At 31.3% G+C, this 22684-nt stretch overlaps 1 protein-coding gene across 2 annotated transcripts in view; it reads left to right on the forward strand.

Annotated features, from left to right (window-relative positions):
• The window catches only part of LOC135847977 (uncharacterized), a 746225-nt gene that overhangs the window by 469631 nt on the left and 253910 nt on the right, over positions 1-22684 (forward strand). Inside the window, exon 1 of one of the 2 annotated variants that reach the window (XM_065367736.1) lies at positions 11023-11334. The exons of the other annotated variant lie outside the window; for it this stretch is intronic. The gene's annotated coding sequence lies outside the window, so the exon portion shown is untranslated. Of the gene's footprint in view, positions 1-11022; positions 11335-22684 lie in introns of those variants that run through there. 2 annotated transcript variants of the gene reach the window in all.

The raw sequence follows: 22684 nt of genomic DNA on the forward strand, positions 1-22684 counted from the left end.
TTTAGAAACCATTTTGAACCCATAATTTCAAAACATGGGTTCAAAACTGTGAGTTTTTAGTTATTTGAAACAGTCTTAATTTTGCTAATCGAGTATATCTATTTCTCTCGTTTCGTTGTTCGATATTAAAAATGCAATCTTCGGTAGTGAAATTCATTTCAGTCCCTTTAAATTACCTACATTGATTTAGCTATGTACAATGTTCGAAACAGGGTAAAAATTACTACACGAACTACGAAGACGAACACGTACAAATAGGTAGCTAGTTTTCAGTAGAAATACACCAGAACGTGATATTAAGTTAAGAGAAAGGGTATTTTATGTAAGGAGCATCTCATCATGGGGAAATTTCAGCTCATAAGAATACTTTACATAGGCCTGTGTTACGAGTATATATGTACCTATCATTTCGAACCAAAGGTACCTATTGTGTTGAGTTGGGAATAATTCAAAATTACGTGAGTTATAAGTAAATGAATTAGGTAGTTTTGAAATATCGTTCGTATACGAAACAATAGATACCTACATTACAATGTAGTATTATACGAAATTGGAAATTTTTTTCACACCACCCTCATCGACACATCTTCTATAGGTACATTATCATTTCCTCGAAATTACGTCGTTTCTCACGAAATTTTGTAATTAGCGGTTATATTTCATCAGATTTTGATTTCTGTTCAAATCATACGATGTATAGATAGGTATTTGTATGTATTTTCGTTATTAAAATACATATTCGGATGAGGTGATGGTTAATAACCCATTGTACTGTAAAATTATATACTTCTAATTAGTTCGTCAGGTAATTAGAATAATTATCAGCAATATATCTATACTCATCAGTCGATGAACGCTTTTATACATTATTGGTGATGCTTGAATATTGATAAAAAAAAATATACAGGAAACGTCATTAATAAGTACCTACGAATATTTTGTGTAGGTATTTTTAAACTTAGATATTAAATGAACTGATTGTTTCGGATACCTAACTAAATGTTTTACATTAATTTATTTGTACTGAAGGTTTGTATATGTATAGTCGAGGTCAATGTAATCTGTGTATGTACTGAATTTGGTTTCTTCTGGTAATAAAATTTAATGATGATTGATCTCGATAAACCTCGGGTCAGGTTTACATTCGGGTGTATTGCGATTAATAATGTAAGTAGAATGAGGTGTTTGATTAAATTGGAATAGTTTGGGTTTTGTATCAGTCTTGTTAAGTACTGTTTTACACTGTCGAGTTAGTATAATCACGTATTTGCTTTCTTTCAAATGAGGTTCTTTCAAAACGTCCTGTTTTAAGGTATTTCTTTTTGAAATTAAATTTGAAAAAATTCATTTTTTTCAAAAATTTAAGATTTAATTTTTTTATGTTTTATTTTTGATATAAATTTGGAGAAACAAAATAAATTGGTAATCAGGAATTTTTTCAAAATATTTTGTGCAATTCTAATAAGATTGAGTGAAATTTTCAAATCTGTAAAATTGGTTCGTTTGTGTCATTTAAACCGAAGAAATTTGACGAAAAATAATAGGCTACTTACGTGAAAAGGTTTGATAATAATTAATTTAATACAGGAATTTCGCTGTTCAGTGTTCATATTTTTTTTTTAAATCTCAGAGTATTGAGAAAATAGCTACCTATCAGAATGGATTTGTTGATGTTGTTTTTTCAACATTTTGCGAAAAACCTGAGTATAAATTTGAATTTGAGAACACAGAACATTTTTCTTTCGAAATACGATCTTTTTGATTCCTGCATTTATGCTCAAAAAAACGTGTGTTAAACAATTTTTTTTAAAATTTTCAATGTTTTTTTTTTTCAAAATTCTATCTGATATAAACATTTACAATAAGAGTGATTTCTTTCACTTTTGTTCAGAGGTTCATTAAACTCTATTAGGTATTTTTTTAACTTTACTTGGTAGGTACAGGTACACGTTTGTACACATTTTTCCGTAAAAAATTCTGAAAAAACAAAAAAAAAAAAAACAAGGAGACAAATCAATTCAGATTATTTTTAGGTCTTTTTAAAAATAAAACCAAGTGAAGAATTCTTTTTATCCATAATTCTGATAAATGAGAAAAAACAGAGCGAAAACTTTCTTTCCTTACAAACTTAGGGTGGGTCGAAAAAAAACGTTAGTCTCGGAATTTTCTGAAATTCAATTATGTGGTTCTTTTCTTTTGAGATAAACACTAGCCCAAAAAAATGTTTAGCCCCCCGCGACACCGGGGGACTGAGCTATGGTGCTTCAAAGTGAGGTCGTTTTAGCTAAATATTCACAGTTCTTGGGTTAAAAGCTCCAAAATCGAAGGCTAAAAGAATCTATTTTGGAGCTTTTAACCTAAAAACCGTGAATTTTTAGCTAAAATAATGCTACTTTGAGGCACATTGGCTCAGCCACCTGGTGTGGGGAGGATGGAGCTGAAAATTATTTTGGGCTAATTTCTACTAAAAAGAAACCAAGTATTTGAATTTCAGAAAATTCCGAGACCTACTTTTTTTTTGACCCACCCTAATGTTTATGTTTGGTATTTTTGTGAGTTTTATTGATGAAAGACATTTTCTACTTAGTTGAGGAAACTTTTCAATTAAAATAGCGATTTTGCGTTCGACTTTTCAACATTTCTTCGTCGTTGTTTAAAGTTTGGCAGACATATTCACTGTTGGAAAAAATTTAAAAATGAAGTGAAATATTATGGATTGTTATGAATTGATGTTAAGATAGTGAGTTTTTTGATTCAGTTATTCTGAATAGCTCCCTTTTTAATCATCTAAACTTGGTCAAAATATTGAATAGGTAACCAAAAAGGGCATTTGTGATGTGCCCTTCGTTGGGGTTTCAAGAGATAGAGGTTTTGAGTTTAAAAAGTCGCAATTATTTTTGAGTACCCCTACTTTTTATTCTTCCTTAGCTTCCTTTTCCTCCTACATTCTGGAAAAAGTTTCGAAAAATTATGAAAATGGATAGATATTATCTTCTCCCTGCTGTCAGTCATTAAAATCAGTGAACAGAGAAGAAAGCTACTGAGGGCTTAAATGTGAAAAAAATTGTATTTTCTTACTTAACGACCTCGAATTGGTAAGAATAAACTTGTCCATATGCCAGATTTTTTGATTTTTCGAAATAGGTGTTTTTTAAATACCTACCTACCTATAGTACCTACTACGTACCAATTTTAGATGAGCAGCTTTTATGCTACATTATAAATTTTGATTTTGTCTTCTGCGAGTTAAAATTGTCTCAGAATGAGTAAAAATTAAAAATCAACGCTTTGATATCTGCAAATGAGCAGGTTGATGCTGATTGGTGACCTCTGTGACTGTGTTTCAACCTTTTGTGAGAATCTACTTGGCACTGAAAGCTCGAGAATATTTCACCATTTTTTTTTGTTTTTTTTTTTTAATTTTGAAAAGGTTCGAAATTTGTAATTTGAGGGGTTCTAAAATTGTTGGTACAATGTACATGAAAAAAACTAATTAGACACATGTTTTGCTCGTAAAGTTTTGAAAAAGTTGAAAGAAAATTGAGAAAGAAAAGTACCAATTCTTTTTAGAACTTTCAAAAAAAACTAGACATTTTTTATTTAAAAATTCAGTAAAGGGGATAAGGTAATTGAAACTTTTTTTTCACGGCGTGTGTACTTTTTTGAGATCTTGAAAGATATTAGTACCTAGTACCTACCTATTAAGAAAATTTTCAGTTAAAATCACGATTTCGTAATTTGTTTTTCTGAATAGCTCTATCTACATATCAAAAAAAAAAAACAAACAAACAAACAAATCTAATACGGTCGACACATTATTGTTAAAATTTTCACAATTTCTCATCCCATTGTTTTTCCTCTAGAAACTTAAATTGAAGAATTGGACTGGTACAATAGTACATCTATATCTACATACTCTCTTTGGTAGGCTCAAATTGCCACAGTATTATGTAGGTACTCTTAATCAAGTACATTTATATTTAGCTTCAAAATGTCAAAAAAAATATGAAAATTTGCAACAACGATAACGTACAGCTGGACAGATACCTACTAGTTACAATGCTTATAGGTAGAAGAGCAGAAAAAATGATTATCACATAAGCATCGAAAAAAATTGTGCTCTCTCAAGTTCATTTTTTCTCATCTTACAGCCCCAGTAATTTAGATGATTCAAAACTCGAATTTCACAAACTCTAGTCGACCTATTAGTAAGGCTAGAATTTTGATCAAGTTTTCGAGTTTTTCCAGCAAATTCCAATCGGTATCTCAAGTACATATGACTTTTTTGGTCTGATATTAAATCTCGTCTTGAGAAAGAAAAAACAAAAAATATTGGGATAGAATTGGTTCATCCTTTCGAGTATTTTGATACATGTAGGTACTTACTTTTTTTAAATTTAAGAATTTCCAAAAGCGCAAATCGCTCGGAGTGGTGCAAAAATTAAATATGTAGTTACAAAAAAAGAAACCTTACCAAGAGGACCTCGTTTTTTTCTGCGTTATGTCGTGCGACCTTCGAAAGTTTGGATCTAAGAAGGGACATCGAAGGTCGTCCCAGTCCAAAAAATGAACTGGCGATTTTTGTAAGGTGTAACGAAGATCGCAAAAAAAGGTCGTCAAACGATTTTAATGGCTGACATCGGAGCCATTAAAATCAGGGGACAGAATAGGAATAAGGGGGGTACTAAGGGCTTAATAATGTGAAAAATAGGATTTTTTAACTAACGACCTCGAATTGGTAAGAATAAAATAATTTTTCGGAATGTGTGTTTTTTTAAATAGGTAGGTACTTACAAATTTTAGATGAGCAACTTTTATGCTACATACATTAAAAATTTTGATTTTGCCTTCTGCGAGTTTAAATTGTCTCAGAATGAGTAAAAATCAAGAAATCAACGTTTTGATATCTACAGATGAGCAGGTATGCTGATTGGTGGCCCCTGTGACTGTGTTTCAACCTTTTGTGAGAATCTACTGGTCACTGAAAGCTCGAGAATATTTCACCTTTTTTTTTCAAATTTTGAAAAGGTTTAAAATTTTGCGATTTTAGGGGTTCTGAAACTGTATTATTTTGATGAGTAAAACCTAAAAAAAACTACCTAATTGGACACATGTTTTGTTCGTAAAGTTTTGAAAACTTTGAAAGAAAATTAAGAAACTAAAGTTACCAAGCCTTTTTAAAACCTCAAAAAATACACATTTTTTTAACTTAAAAATTCAGTAAAGGGGATAAGGTAATTGAAACTTTTTTTTTCTCACGGCGTGTGTACGTTTTTGAGATATTTAAAGATAGGTACCTAGCTACCTACTAAGAAAATTTTCAGTTAAAATTACGATTTTTGAAATGTTTGGTTTTTTTGAATAGCTTTACCTATCAATAATTGGGCTTAGATTTTCGCACAGTCTTTTGAAGTATACTCTCGCAATTTTTTTCAAATCCAATCTCCAATTCTCCCCCCCCCCCAAAAAAAACAAAAACAAACGAATACAGTCGACATGTAAAAGTTGGAATTTCGACAATCTCACATCATTGTAGTATTTCTTCTAGAAATTTGAATTGAAGAATCGAACTACATCTATAGGATCTATAGGTATCTACGTACCTACATACTTTGGTGGGTTTGAATTGCCACAATATGTAGTCTTATCAACTATATTAGCTTCATAAATGTCAAAAAAAAGTGAAAATTTGCAACAACAAAAACATATTTACAGCTATTACTTGAAATGCTTAAGTATAGGTAAAAACAGCAGAAAGAATGGTTATCATATAAGCATAGAAAAAAATTGTGTTCGCTCAAGTTCATTTTTTCTCAACAGCCCCAGTAATTTAGATGATACCAAACTCGAATTTCACAATCTCTAGTCGACCTATTATTAAGGCTAGAATTTCAAACAAGTTTTCGGGATTTTCCAGAAGATTCCAATCGGTATCTCAAGCATGACTTTTTTGGCCTGATTTTAAATCTCGTCTTGAAAAAAAAAAAAAAAAATATTGGGATAGAATTGGTTCAGCCTTTCGAGTATTTTGATACATGTAGGTCTAGGTATTTACTTTTTTTTAATTTAAAAATTTCCAAAAGTGCAAATCGCTCAGATTGGTGCAAAAATTAAATACCTAGTTACAAAAAAGGAAACCTTACCAGAAGAGGACTTTGTTTTTTTCTGCATAACTTGGGGGATCTTCTGTCAAAAGTTTGGTTTCAAAAAAATGTTACAGAAAATGGACCAGCTGCATTATTATCAACTTCTTCCGACGACAATTTGTGTTTATAATTTCGATTATCTGCTGAGCTGGAATTGAAATAGTTGCGCTATCTTCCTTATTTTCTATCAACCTATTTTTTAAAATCATATTTCTAACTCGAGTTTGTAACGTGTAAAATTGTTTTCTCACTTATTAGCCTATACTATTCTGTAGGTACTTATAAACTTGAAAAAAAAAAGAATCATGTTCCATGCACAACTGTAAATAATCGAAATGTATATTTCATCTTACCTATAACTTTTTTGAAAAGTTTCCAAATAAAGGAATAACGCAAATCGACAAATCTACCAAAAGAAAGGATTGAATTTAAATGCTCAGAAAAATGGTGTAAAAAATAGTCAAAAAAGTCATCAATTAGTATCTAACAAGTTTATATTTACTGATGTTCATCCCCCCCTTTTATTGTGAAATTTGAATCCTCCAAAACTAAATTTCAGCCTCTCTGGTCAACTCTCTGACTGAAACTTGGAGCAAATTTTTAATTTACCTTACCAATTTATTTTTCCAGCAGATTCAAGTGGATTTCTTAAGTGATATTTTTTCAACTAATTTTTAAATCTCGTCTCAAAAAAGAAAAAATTTCATGAAAGAATCAATTCATGCCTTTTTTATTAAGTGCATGTTAAATTTCATTTCCAACGAATTACCAAATTTTAATGTAATTTTCGGTATTATTGCGTCATCGACGAAAATATAGAAATATGCGAATCGTGTGTTATCTCGTTCTAACGCAACTTAAAACTATAGTTTTACATTTTATGCATAGAAGAAACCTTTATCTCGAAAAGAGGTTTGAGTCAGATGACTCATACTGACACTATACGTCTTATTATTTGCAGTGCCTGTTTGAACATTCCTTTGTAGATGTACTTATGTACTATGTAGGTACTTTTTTCTGATTTAAAAATGGCCAACAATTCGTAGTGGCTCGGGAAGAGGTAAGAATAAAATACCTAAAAAAGAAAACTTACTGGAAGAATTTTTTCTGAAATAAGTTGTAGATTTTCAATAGGTACATCTGTTATTTTGTTTATTTTTCAAAGTTTTTAATTTTTTTCCAAAAATCTCATTATGAAAAGGCGCAGCTCGATTACAATTAAAATGTAGTCAAGAGTATATTTTTTATTTTTACTTAATGTATTTCAAGTTTCTGAAACTGTAAGTACCATTTTGAAAAAATTTGAAGCAGATCTAACGAGGGACGTAGTTATTGCAGTTACCTCAACAGGTGGAGACATTCTCGACGAGCGAGATTTTTTGGGCTTCATTTCAAATCTCGTCTCGAAAAAGTCAAAATTTTGGAAAAAAATTAGTGCACACTTTTTGGTGATTTCTTCATAAGTGGGTAGATTAGATACCCTTACCTAAATATTTTTTCCTAATTTAAAAATTGCCAATAGTCCATTGTGGCTCAGAAGGGAGTAAAAATTGAGTGCCAAAAAAAAGAACTTACCGAAAGAAATTTTTTTCAATGAATTCATCATTTACGTGTTCTCTTTGGATGTTGGAGCTTTTGAACAAAAAAGGGGATCCAGGTATATAGAACCAAAGTACTTACATTTATTTTAATTGAAAAATCTTCGCCAAATTTTGTTTCTGAAATTGCTAATTTTTGGACTTTGAAATATGTTTAAAATGTATAAAATGTATGTTTTTCAAAATGTTTTGTCGTAATATTGGGAGTCTTGGCGAAATTCTCAAATTCATGATTCACTCCATTTAGGTACGAAAGTTTACTGAATAAGAAAGCTCCAAAGTTTCATTCAAGAAGGTTACAATATACATACCTACTTTTACCTCATTTTAATTGAAAAAACTATCCAGGTCATGTTCAATTTCGTTAAATAATTGAAATATCCCTAAGTATATTTTATCTTACGTTAAGATATCAGGAGCAAGTCCTTTTCGATTAAAATTGACCAGAATAAAGATTCGAGATGAATTCGTGTCCCCTGATTTAGCTCACAGTTGAGCATTTCAATATTTTTCAGCTTTAAAAGTTTTATAAAACTGCGTAGAAAGTTTTGACAATAGTGAAAATTATGAAAAAAGAAAATCTTACCAGATAAGTCATATGTAGAGTTTACAGGTGAATCTCTTTTTCTGGTGTGGTCGTGTTTTTTTTTTTTTTTTGAAAATAGATGGAGAGAAAGGACTGGGAAGGGGGACATTGAGGGATCGACAAAAATCAACGCATAATTGTTTTTCTGGTGAAAAAATCTGAAAAAGTGAACTAACAACGAGACAAATAAATTCAGATTTTGTTCTAGGTCTCTTCAAAAAACAAAACCAAGTGAAGAATTTTTTTTATCCATAATTCTGATGAATGAGATAAAACGGAGCTTGTACATAGTTGAGGAGACTTTTCAATTAAAATAGCGATTTTACGTTAAACTTTTCAAAATTTCTTCCTTGATCGTTAATCTGATGCACGACGTTCAAATATTATGGATTGTTATGAATTGATGTTAAGATAGTGAGTTTTTTGATTCAGTACTTCTGAATAGCTCCCTTTTTAATCATCTAAACTTGGTCAAAATATTAAATAGGTAATCGAAAATGGTATGTGATGTGTCCTTCGTTGGAATTTCAAGGGATAGGGTTTTTTAGTTTAAAAATTCACTTATTTTTGAGTACCCCTACTTTTTATTCTTCCCTAGCTTCTATTCCTCCTCCATTCTAGAAAAAGTTTCGAAAAATTATGAAAATGGATATCTTCTTCCCGCTGTCAGCCATTAAAATAAGGGGGGAACTAAGGGCTTATGCGAAAAAATTAAATTTTCTTACTTAACGACCTCGAATTGGTAAGAATAAACTTGTGTGTATGCCAGATTTTTATGATTTTTCGAAGTACGTGTTTTTTAAAAAATATTTAAGTACCAATTTTAGATGAGCAACTTTTATACTACCTACATTATAAATTTTGATTTCGTCTTCTGCGAGTTTGAATTGTCACAGAATGAGTAAAATTTAAAAAATCAACACTTTGATATCTGCAAATGAGCAGGTTGATGCTGATTGGTAACCCCCTGTGACTGTCTTTCAACCGTTTGTAAAAATCTACTTGGCACTGAAAGCTCGAGAATATTAAATTTCACTTTTTTTTTTTTGAAAAATTTTGAAAAGGTTTGAAATTTGCAATTTGACATGGGGTTCTGAAATTGTACATTAAATCATTTTGATGAGTAAAACCTAAAAAAAAAAACTAATCAGACAATGTTTTGATCGTGAAGTTTTGAAAACGTTGAAAGAAAATTAAGAAACAAAGCCTTTTTAGAACCTTAATAAAAAACTAGACATTTTTAAATTTAAAAATTCAGTAAGAGGGGTTTTAAGGTAATTGAAACTTTTTTTCTCACGGCGTGTGTACTTTTTTGAGATATTGAAAAATGTCTACTAAGAAAATTTTCAGTTAGAATAACGATTTCGAAATAAGTATCGAAAAAAATTGTGTTTCCTTGAGGTTTATTTGTTCTAATTTTACAGCTCGAGTAATTTAGATGATACCAAACTCGAATTTCACAATTAAGGCTAGAATTTCAAACAAGTTTTCGGGGTTTTCTAGCAAATTCCAATCGGTATCTCAAGCATGTCTTTTTGACCTGATTTTAAATCTAGTCTTGAAAAAAAAAACAAATAATATTGGGATAGAATTGGTTCAGCCTTTCGAGTATTTTTATACATGTAGGTCTAGGTACTTACTTTTTTTTTAATTTAAAAATTTCCAAAAGTGCAAATCGCTCAGAGTGGTGCAAAAATTAAATATGTAGTTACAAAAAAGGAAACCTTTACGAGAAGAAGACCTCTTTTTTTTCTGTTTAACTCGGACGATCTTTGAAAGTTTGGTTTCAAAAATAAGTTACAGATTACAGAAAATGGACCAGCTGCATTATCAACGTATTTCGACGACAAATCTGTGTTTACAATTTCGATTATCTGCTGAGCTCGAATTGAAATAGTTGCGCTATCTTCCTTATTTTCTATCAACCTATTTTTTAAAATCATAATTTTCAACTCAAGGTTGTAACGTGAAAAATTGTTTTCTCACTCAGCCTATGCTTTTCTGTGCTTAAACATGAAAAAAAAAAAAAAAAAAAGAATCAGGTAATGTTCCATGCACAACTGTAAATAATCGAAATGTATATTTCATCTTACTATAACTTTTTTGAAAAGTTTCCAAATAAAGAAAAGGAACCTCTATCGTAAGTACTTGAAAAAGGGATTGAATTTAAATGCTCAGAAAAATGGGGTAAAAAATACTCACAATTAGCATCCAACAAGTTTATATTTACTGATGTTCATCCCCCTCCACTTTATTGTGAAATTTGAATCCTCCAAAACTGAATTTCAGCCTCTCTGGTCAACTCTCTGACAGAAACTTGGAGCAAATTTTCGATGTATCTTACCAATTTATTTTTCCAGCAGATTTCTCAAGTGATATTTTTTCAACTAATTTTTAAATCTCATCTCAAAAAAGAAAAACTTTTATGAAAGAATCAATGCATGCCTTTTTTATCAAGTGCATGTTAAATTTCATTTCCAACGAATTACCAAGTTTTGGAATTTCAATGTAATTTTTGATTTTATTGTGTCATCGACGAAAAATAGAAATATCCGAATCGTTTGTTATCTCGTTCTAGCGCAGCAAGTTGCGCACTCGCGTAGTTTTACATTATATACATAGAAGAAACCTTTATCTCTAGAAGAGGCATGACTCATACTGACGATTTACGCTTTATTATTCGCATTGAAAAGAGCGCATCGCCTCTTTGCTGGCAGTTTTAGTGTGAAGATCGAATTATTCAAACAGTTTGCATCGATTTTTTTGTTAATTTTGAATTCAAACAGTGCCTAATTTAAAAACTGCAAACAATTCGTAGTGGCTAGTGAAGAAGTAAGAATAAAGTACCTAAAAAAGAAAACTTACTGGAAGAAGTTTTTTCTGAAATAATGTAGGTTGTAGACTTTATCATTTCAACTTCATCTGTGTAAAACTCTATGAGAATTGCAACTTTGAAGAACAAAAAAACTACTGACGGCTCCAAAGCTACCCAACTCGGGAAGAGGTAAGAATAAAATACCTAAAAAAGAAAACTTACTGAAAGAATTTTTTTCTGTAATAATATGTTGAAGATTTTTAATATATTTGTTATTTCGTTTATTTTTCAAAGATTTTAATTTTTTTCCAAAAATCTCAGTTTGAAAAGGCGCAGCTCGATTACTTTAAAATGTAGTCAAGAGTATATTTTTCATTTTTACTTATTTATTTCAAGTTTCCGAATCTGTAAGTACCATTTTGAAAAAATTTGAAGCAGATCTAACGAGGGATGCAGTTATTGCAGTTACCTCAACAGGTGGAGACATTTTTAACCTTAGGTATTTAAAGCTAAATCGAGGAAACATACAAAAATAAATTGACAGCCAAAATTTCAGTTTTTTAGATCGATTTGATGTAACTTTGAGTGTTGGGTAGTTCTACATTCAAAACACCTCTTATCGTTTGATATATACATAGATAAGTATGCAATATTTTCTTTTATAGAACAGGGTACTTTTTTCTGAAACGTTGTGTGTATTTTCTCGAAAAGTATGGAGAAAGGTGGCCTTCTTACTTAAGAAGAAATTTTCAATTAAAATACCGATTTCAACTTCACGGGCTTCAATTGTATTAGTGTTGAATTTTTGTGGGTCATTGCGGTTTTTTAAATCATTTTTTCACATAATTATGCTTTATTTGGATTAAAAAAAAATCTTTTACAATTTTTGTTTCGAATTTTCGATGGGGCTTTGAAATCTGTTTTAAACACCCGAAAGCTACGATTTTCATCGTGTTTCGTCGTAATATTGCGAATCGTATGCAGATTTCCAAATTCTGTATACTTAAAGTAACTATACTTACTCCGCCCATCACATCTATGGCTCTGTTTTATTCTTAGTTTGGTTCATGCTTACTGGAACCAAAAATAAATTCGTGTTTTCTAATTTCGCTCGTGCATATTTTGTATGTTTTTTTTTTTGTTTTATCTGTCTGATAAACTGCAGAAAGTGGCTCTGAAAGGAGTAAAAATTATGTAAAAAGAAAATCTTACCAAAAGCGTTTTGAATATAATCATTGTTTTCGGTCATTTCCGTGTTCCAAATAGTGCCTCCCAATCGCTAGTTTTATTCAAAATGGATCTAAGAAGGGACATCAAGGGGCGGAGTCCAAAAAATGATGTAGCGATTTTTGTATGGTGTGACAAGATCGCAAAAAAGGTCGTCAACCGATTTTGTCCGAAGTACGCAGAGACCTATACTTTTTGAGTTGAAAGTCATACAGAATTTTCCCCATTTTGTAGCAAAATTGGAATCCTCCAAAAATAAAATTTCACCATCTATAGTCAACTCAGACTGAAACGGGAGCAAGTTTCCGATTCTTCATATCGATCTATTTTCCCAGCTAATGTCAATGGATGCCTCAAGCGATATTTTTTGGGCTTCATTTTAAATCTGGTCTCGAAAGAGTCAAAATTTGGGGGAAAAAATCAGTGCACACTTTTTGGTGATTTCTTCAAAAGTGAGTAGGTATATTGGGTAAGTAGGTACATAGGTACATACTTTTTTATAATTTAAAAATTGCCAAAAGCGCAAATCCCTCAGAATGGTGCACAAATAACGCTATGTGTGGAAGTTTTACTGAATGGAACTGCAGTTCTATTCGAGTTGAATTCAATGTATTCTGTAAAGTACCTACTTTAGATTTGAAAAAAAAAGAACAGAATCGCAGGTCATGACCATAATTGTAAATAATCGGAATGTATATTTCATCTTACGTAACTCTTTCAAATGAGTTTTATTATCACTAAAGGATTCGCTAGGATAATCAGGATTTAAAAAAAATATTTTGTGCAAGTCTATAATTGAGTGAAATTTTCAAATCTGTAAAGTTGGTTCGTTTGTGCCATTTAAAAGTGTGGATTCGATCCGTCAATGCCTTCTCCCCGCTGTCAGCAAGTAAGGTCGGTGCCTATTAGGTGCACCAAGTATGGGGTATTGAGTGCTTAAATGCGAAAAAATAGGTTTTTTTTCTTAGCGACCTCGAATAGGTAAAAATAACATGTCCATGTCAAATTTTTATAATTTTTCGAAATATGTGTGTTTTTTTTTAATACCTAAGTATTTTCTGCGAGTTTAAATTATCACAGAATGAGTAAGAAAATCAAAATCAACGCTTTGATATCTGCAAATATGCAAATTGATGCTGATTGGTGACCCCTTGATTGTTTTTCAACCTTTTGTTAAAATCTAAGTATTTGGCGTTGAAAGCTCGAGAACATTTCACTTATTTTTTCAAAAATTTTTAACAAATTTGAAAATTTGTAATTTCTGAAACTCTATTATTTTGAAGAGTAAAACCTAAAAAACTAATTAGACGCATGTTTTGTTGTAAAGTTTTGAAATAGTTGAAATAAAATGAAGGAGAAGAAACCACGTTAGATAAATGAATATACCGATCGTTTTTAGAAACCTTCAAGAAAAAACGATCGCAAGGAGAGCAGGTGAAGAAATTTTTTTAGGTATTTAAAATTTCGGTAAAGGGTATTAAGGTGAAACTTTTTTTAAATCATACGTGTGTATTTTTTTTGAAATATTGTAAGATATCCATACCTACTCGTAATAAGAAATTTTTCAGTTAAAATCACGATTTGAAATTGTTATATTTTTCTACAGCTACATATTACTGGCGAAACCACTGCTTTTGTCAGTATCATCGCATGTTAAGGTGGGTCATTTGCCTCTTTTTGTTTTTTTTTTGGAAAATTGAGGATGAGAATAGAAAAAAAGTTGCGAGGGACCTCAATAGGCTGGGGAAAATTTTGGGTCCCCAACTTATACTATCACTTTTCTAGCGGGGTTTCAAATTTTAAAATTTACATTGAAAATCTAAAAAAAAAGTTTTTTCAGAAAAAAATTTGTTGGTGATAAGTGGTCAAGATTATAATTAAGTACCTATTTAGAACTGTTTTTTGACATTTTTTCACTTTTCTATATGTAGGTTTATCCAAGTATGAAATATGTACCTAGGTTCAAAATCGTAGGTTCCGTAAGTCATGCGATACTTTTGGAAAGGTGAAATAAAGTTCATAAATTATTTTCATCCATCTAAGCAAGCATAATATGTAATCAAATATCCCAAAAAAAATTTTCACAAAAACTTTTAGAAAATTTTCAATGTAAATTTTAAAAGAACCCTCTGTATAGGAAAGTGATGGTAAAAGTTGGAGACCCAAAATTTTCCCCAAAGTCATTTGAGGTACTCTCACAATTTTTTTTTCAAATCCAATCTCCAATCTCCAATCCTTCCTTCCAAAAAAAGAAGGTCAAAGACAGCCAACCCTATTGTATTTTCCCTAAAAATTTGATTGAAAAATTGAACAACTTCATTTTTTCTCATTTTACAGCCCCAGTACTCGTAATTTGGACGATACCAAGGCCGAATTTCACAATCTCTAGTCGACCTATTGTTATCAAGGCTAAAAATTTCGAACAAGTTTACGATTTTTCCCAGCAAATTCCAATCGGTATCTCAAGCAGTTTTTTTTTGATCTGATTTTAAATCTCGTCTTGAAAAATCCAAAAAATATTGGTAGAAGATCGGTTCAGATTTTTGAGTATTTTGATACATGTAGCCTACATACTTGTAGCCTACTTATACCTACTTTTTTTTAATTTAAAAATTGTTAAAAGCGAAAAAATGGTCTAAAAATTAAGTAATGTACAAAAAAGGAAATCTTACCGGAAGAGGACTTCGTTTTTTTCTGTAATAATAGAAATGCTTCGAAAAATCGGTTCTTTAATTTTGATTATCTGCTGAGCTTGAATTGAAATAGCTGCATGCAATGTGTGGAAGTGTTACTGAATGGAACTGGAGTTTTATTCGAGTTGAATTCAATTTATTTTGTTCTTCAACTTTGAAAAAAAAAATAAGAAACAGGCAATGTTCCAAAATTTTAAATTATTGGAATGTATACTTCATCTTACCGAACTCTTTCGAATGTGAGGGTTTTTAAGCCTGACCTGATCGTAGTTCTTTTGATTAGGTTTTGTTCGGTTAAATTTCTCTGCTATTTGCATAAAAGAAACCTCAATAGAAAAGTAAAGGTGAAAGTTGGAGACCCACAATTTTTGCCAAAGTCATTTGAGGTACCTTACCTACCTACTAGGTACTCCCTCAAATTTTTTTCGAATCCAATCTCCAGTTTTCCAAAAAAAAAATCAAAGAACGGTCCACTCTATTGTATGTCTCCTAAAAATTTTATTGAAAAATTGCACAACATAAATCTACTCATAAGTATAATCTAAAGCATCCAGTTCTCAGGAATTTTAAAGACAATTATGATGATAATTTGGCTATCAGTAGCAATTTCCATCGTTGATAACGTGTCAATCCACTTCATGATGACCATTGACCATTGACATGTCTCTGATGGACTTAGAATGTTCAAAATCAATCATTTTGAAAAAATCTAGAGCTGCCTTTTGCTTCACAAACGACCAATACTCTTCGAAATTTTTTCCAATTTGTTGGTAAAAAAGTGAGACTTTTTGACGTTTTTTGGCAAAGCGAAATTTTTTAATAATTTTTAGGGAAAAATGATTGATTTTTTTTGAAAAAAACGACTTGGTGCCTCCAGCTGGTTTTTTGAATTTTAATTTCAACTGTCTAAAATTTACACCTTATATCTACTTACCTGAGTACTTACCAATTTCAACATTCCGGAGTACTTTTTTCTGAAACGTTGCATGTGCCTTCTTACTTAAGAAGAAATTTTCAATTAAAATACCGATTTCAACTTTTACATCGCGCTGTAAATGTTTAATTGGCATGGGTAATCGCGTTTTTTATCATAATTTTTGAAACGAGATTATAACGTGAAAAAATTAAATATTTTTTCACGTATGCCTTATTTGGATTTTTTTAAAAATCTTTCCCAATTTTTGTCTCGAATTTCCGATTTTGTGGATTTGAAATAATCTGTTTGAAACGTCTGAAAGCTACGATTTTCATCGTGTTTCGTCATGATATTGCGAATTTTATAAAGATTTTCAAGTTCTGAATTGCAGGTACTTAACTACTTATAGTACTCCGCCCATCACACTATGGCCCGGTTTTCTTAGTTTGGGTTCATGCTTACATACTCGAATCAAAAATAAAATCGTGTTTTCTAATTTTGCTCATGCATATTTTGTATGTTTTCTTTTTTTATCTGTCTTATAAATTGCAGGAAATTGCCCTGAAAGGAGTAAAATTACATACTAAAAAGAAAATCTTACCAAAAGGGTTATGAATAATCATTGTTTGTACAATGGTGGTGTTTCAGTATAGTTCCTTCCAGTTGTCAGTTCTATTCAAAATGGATTTAAGAAGGGACATCGAGGGTGGTTCGAGTCCAAAAACTGAACTAGCAATTTTTGTAAGGTGTGACAAGATCGCAAAAAAGGTCGTCAAACGTTTTTGGCCGACGTAAGTGGAGACCTACTTTTTGAGTTGAAAGTCATAGGTACAGAATTTTCCCCATTTGGTAGCAAAATTGGAATCTTCCAAAAATAAAATTTTACCATCTTTAGTCAATAGTCATCAACTCAGACTGAAACATATAGCAAGTTTTCGATTTTTCCTATCAATCTATTTTCCCAACTAATGTCAATGGATACCTCGAGCGAGATTTTTTAGAATTTATTTTAAATCTCGTTTCGAAAAAGTCAAAATTTTGGGAAAAAATTAGTGCACACTTTTTGGTGATTTCTTCGTAGGTGGGTAGATTAGATACCTCTACCTAAATATATTTTTTTTTTCAATTGTAAAATTGCCGATAGTCCGTTGTGGCTCAAAAGGGAGTAAAAATTGAGTGCCAAAAAAAAGAACTTACCGAAAGAAATTTTTTTCGATATACATACCTACTTTTACCTCATTTTAATTGAAAAAACTATCCAGGTCATGTTCAATTAGGTACGTTAAATAATTGAAATATCCCTAGGTATGTTTTATCTTACGTCAAGATATCAGGAGCATGTTCTTTTCGATTAAAATTGACCAGAATAAAGATTCGAGATGAATTCGTGTCCCCTTATTTAGCTCACAGTTGAGCATTTCAATATTTTTCAACTTTAAAAGTTTTATAAAACTGCGTAGAAAGCTTTGACAATAGTGAAAATTATGAAAAAAGAAAATCTTACCAGATAGGTCATATGTAGAGTTTACAGGCGAATCTCTTTTTCTGGTGTGGTCGTGTTTTTTTTTTTTTGAAAATAGATGGAGAGAAAGGACTGGGAAGGGGGACATTGAGGGATCGACAAAAATCAATGCATAATTGTTTTTTTGGTGAAAAAATCTGAAAAAGTGAACAAAGAAACAAGGAGACAAATAAATTCAGATTTTTTTTTAGGTCTCTTTAAAAAACAAAACCAAGCGAAGAATTTTTTTTATCCATAATTCTGATGAATGAGATAAAACGGAGCTTGTACATAGTTGAGGAGACTTTTCAATTAAAATAGCGATTTTACGTTAAACTTTTCAAAATTTCTTCCTCTGTCGTTAATCTTTGATGCACAACGTTCCGCAATATTCACTACATTTGAAAAAATGAAGTGAAATATTATGGATTGTTATGAATTGATGATGTTAAGATAGCGAGTTTTTTGATTCAGTATTTCTGAATAGCTCCCTTTTTAATCATGTAAACTTGGTCAAAATATTAAATAGGTAATCGAAAATGGTATGTGATGTGTCCTTCATTGGAATTTCAAGGAATAGGGTTTTTGAGTTTAAAAATTCACTTATTTTTGAGTACCCCTACTTTTTATTCTTCCCTAGCTTCTATTCCACCTCCAATCTAGAAAAAGTTTCGAAAAATTATGAAAATGGATATCTTCTTCCCGCTGTCAGCCATTAAAATAAGGGGAAAACTAAGGGCTTATGCAAAAAAATTAAATTTTCTTACTTAACGCCCTCGAATTGGTAAGAATAAACTTGTGTGTATGCCAGATTTTTATGATTTTTCGAAGTATGTGTTTTTAAAAAAATACCTAATGTACCAATTTTAGATGAGCAACTTTTATACTACCTGCATTATATAAATTTTGATTTCGTCTTCTGCTAGTTTAAATTGTCACAGAATGAGTAAAATTTAAAAAATCAACACTTCGATATCTGTAAAAGGACAGGTTGATGCCGATTTGTGACCCCCTGTGTCTGTTTTTTAACCTTTTGTGAAAATCTACTTGGCACTGAAAGCTCGAGAATATTTCACTTTTTTTTTGAAAAATTTTGAATGGGTTTGAAATGTGCAATTTTAGGGGTTCTGAAATTGTACATTAAATCATTTTGATGAGTAAAACCTAAAAAAATACTAATCAGACAACGTTTTGATCGTAAAGTTTTGAAAACATTGAAAGAAAATTAAGAAACAAAGCCTTTTTAGAACCTAAAAAAAAACTAGACATTTTTAAATTCAAAAATTCAGTAAAAGGGGTTAAGGTAATTGAAACTTTTTTTCTCACGGCGTGTGTACTTTTTTGAGATATTGAAAAATGTCTACTAAGAAAATTTTCAGTTAGAATTACGATTTCGAAATAAGTATCGAAAAAAATTGTGTTTCCTTGAGGTTTATTTGTTCTAATTTTACAGCTAGCTCGAGTAATTTAGATGATACCAAACTCGAATTTCACAATTAAGGCTAGAATTTTAAACAATTTTTCGGGGTTTTCTAGCAAATTCCAATCGGTATCTCAAGCATGACTTTTTGGCCTGATTTTAAATCTCGTCTTGAAAAAAAAATTGGAATAGAATTGGTTCAGCCTTTTGAGTATTTTGATACAACATGTAGGTCTAGGTACTTACTTTTTTTTAATTTAAAAATTTCCAAAAGTGCAAATCGCTCAGAGTGGTGCAAAAATTAAATATGTAGTTACAAAAAAGGAAACCTTACCAGAAGAAGACCTCTTTTTTTTTCTGTGTTAACTCGGGCGATCTTTGAAAGTTTGGTTTCAAAAAAAAGTTACAGATTACAGAAAATGGACCAGCTGCATTATCAACGTATTTCGACGACAATCTGTTTTTACAATTTTGATTATCTGCTGAGCTTGAATTGAAATAGTTGCGCTATCTTTATTATTTTCTATCAACTTATTTTTTAAAACTATAATTTTCAACTCGAGGTTGTAACGTGAAAAATTGTTTCTCACTCAGCCTATGCTGTTCTGTGCTTATAAAAAAGAATCAGGTAATGTTCCATGCACAACTGTAAATAATCGAAATGTATATTTCATCTTACTATAACTTTTTTGAAAAGTTTCCAAATAAAGAAAAGGAACCTCTATTCGTAAGTACTTGAAAAAGGGATTGAATTTAAATGCTCAGAAAAATGGGGTAAAAAAATACTCACAATTAGCATCCAACAAGTTTATATTTACTGATGTTCATCCCCTTCCACTTTATTGTGAAATTTGAATCCTCCAAAACTGAATTTCAGCCTCTCTGGTCAACTCTCTGACAGAAACTTGGAGCAAATTTTCGATTTATCTTACCAATTTATTTTTCCAGCAGATTCCAGTGGATTTCTCAAGTGATATTTTTTCAACTAGTTTTTAAATCTCGTCTCAAAAAAGAAAAACTTTCATGAAAGAATCAATTCATGGGTAATTCTCAGCAAGAGGGTCGATTTTGATATGCATAATTTTGAAAAACGAAAATCATTTTTTTGGAAAATTTCAAGTGGGAATCATTTGTATATGTGTCCCAGATCCCTTTTCTAGTGTTGACCTCAATTCAATACCCCCCACTGTGGACCCAGGCCCCCCTAAAACGGCGATAATTAGAATTCGACCCTCATCGATGTGTAATATGTCGATTGACATGTTTTCAAGGTCGTAGAATTCGAATCTGGAGTTATTTTTTTTGTAGAGGTGGAGGGTGAGGCGTGGGGAGGGGGAAATTGTCAAATTTTGCTTATATTATCGTGTAATATGTCGATTTATGTTTTTCAGGCCGCAGAGTTCGAATCTGGACTTATTTTTTTGGTAGGGGTAGAGGTGAAGTGTGGGGAGGGAGAAAATGTAAAATTTTGCTTGTATTATCGTGTAATATGCCGACTAGCGCGATAAAAGTACAGCTGTCTGAAATTTGGCCAAGTCGAAGGACAAATGGGCGCTGGACAAGCCGAAGGACAATCTCAACGTTTTTTCGTTTCTAGCCTTACCTACTGAACATTATTCGATTTTTAACACGTAATAAATGTGTACTTATCATGTAGAATAACTTCCCGTGCTCAATTATTGGTTTTGGCGGGTTCATTGGCGTAAATGAAAACACCAAGCCGAAGGACACAGATTTTGCGAAATATCAAAACTTCACAGATAAGTACGATCAGAACGAGCTGTAATGTAGTTTTTAAAAAGAACGGTGCAGGGTAACATTTCTATGAGAACAGTGAACCAGTGCAGCCACTCACCAGAAAAAAATGTTGGATTGGGAAGCTACCAAAAATAATTGAAAATTGCTCGAAAATTTGCGCAAAAAGTGTGTGACAGTTTTCAAATGTGAATTGTGAGCTTCCTATAGACTTATTGCAATTGCAATTTGCACAATAAGAGACCTTCATGTTCTATGATAATGAGAATGTGTCAATTTTTCCAAAAAAAAATGAAGTTCATGACACTTTATAACATTCATTTTCAAAAACATGATGTGTGACAGCCAAGTCGAAGGACATTTGGGGTATAAAATCAAATGTACACCAATGAAAGGAGGGTCTAAAAACCTCAATACCATGTGTGAAATGTGTGTGGGGTCATTCTTGAATGGACCAAAAAAAAAAAAAAAAAATTCATGCTAAAACCGTTGAGAAATTTGCCATGTACACGAATTTTACCTTTTTCTGAGAATTACCCCTATGCCTTTTTTATTAAGTGCATGTTGAATTTCATTTCCAACGAATTGTTACCAAGTTTTGGAATTTCAATGTAATTTTCGATTTTATTGTGTCATCGACGAAAGATAGAAATATCCGAATCGTTTGTTATCTCGTTCTAGCGCAGCAAGTTGCGCACTCGCGTAGTTTTACATTATATAGATAGAAGAAACCTTTATCTCTAAAAGAGGTATGACTCATACTGACGCTATACGCTTTATTATTTGAAATTAAAAAGAGCGCATCACCTCTTTGCTTGCAGTTGTAGTGTAAAGATCGAATTATTCAAACATTTTCCATTGATTTTTTTTGTTAATTTTGAATTCAAACAGTGCCTAATTTAAAAACTGCAAACAATTCGTAGTGACTCGGGAAGAAGTAAGAATAAAGTACGTAAAAAAGAAAACTTACTGGAAGAATTTTTTCTGAAATAATGTAGTAGAGTTTAAGGATATTTCAACTTTATCTGTGTAAAACTTTATGAGAATTGCATCTTTGAAGAACAAAAAAACTACTGATGGCTCCAAAGCTGCTCAAAACGGTTCAAAATTCCGCTTATGATTGTTTTTTGGGGGAGAGGGAGGTCATCAAAACGAGGCACATGCCAAATTTAAGTTTTCTAGATCGATTTGATGAAACTTTGATTGTTAGGTAGTTAGTTACTACATTTAAAACCCCTCTTATCGTCGTTAGATAAGTATTTATCTTTGCAATATTTTCTTTTATAAAACAGGGTACTTTTCTCTGAAACGTTGTGTGTATTTTCTCGAAAAGTATGGAGAAAGGTGGCCTTCTTACTTAAGAAGAAATTTTCAATTAAAATACCGATTTCAACTTCATCGGGTCTCAATTGTATCGGCGTTTAATTCTTGTGGGTCATTGCGGTTTTTTAAAATATTTTTTCACATGCTATATTTGGATTTTAAAAAAAACATGTTTCCCAATTTTTGTCTCGAATTTCAGATTTCGGGGCTTTGAAATCTGTTCGAAACGTCCGAAAGCTACAATTTTCATCATGATTCGTTGTAATAACATTATGACTGTTTGAAGCTTTCAAATTCACGTTTGGTATTTTTTATTTTTTGTTGGAAATGATCCTATAATATTGTTGCTCAGGAATTTGAAAAAATACATAGCTCATTTAACCCTTTTAGCGCATGAATTTGAGATCTTGTTGAAAAAATTATTTTTGGATGTCATATATACCACCCCCAAAACACCAGGAGAAAGTTTGAATGGACACTGGGTAAATGATAGGCTGTGATTTTAATACGTTGGTATTATTTTTTAAGTAAAAAATATGTGTCATAACGCTACGTGTGGAAGTTGTACTGAATAGAACGGGAGTTCTATTCAAGTTGAATTCAGTTTATTCTGTATTATTAAATTTGGGAAAAAAATAGAATCAGGTCACATTCCATTATGGTAAATAATCGGAATGTATATTTCATCTTACCTAACTCTTTCA

This window comes from Planococcus citri, chromosome 1 (genome assembly GCF_950023065.1).
Source record: "Planococcus citri chromosome 1, ihPlaCitr1.1, whole genome shotgun sequence".
NCBI classification, from domain to species: Eukaryota; Metazoa; Arthropoda; class Insecta; order Hemiptera; family Pseudococcidae; genus Planococcus; species Planococcus citri.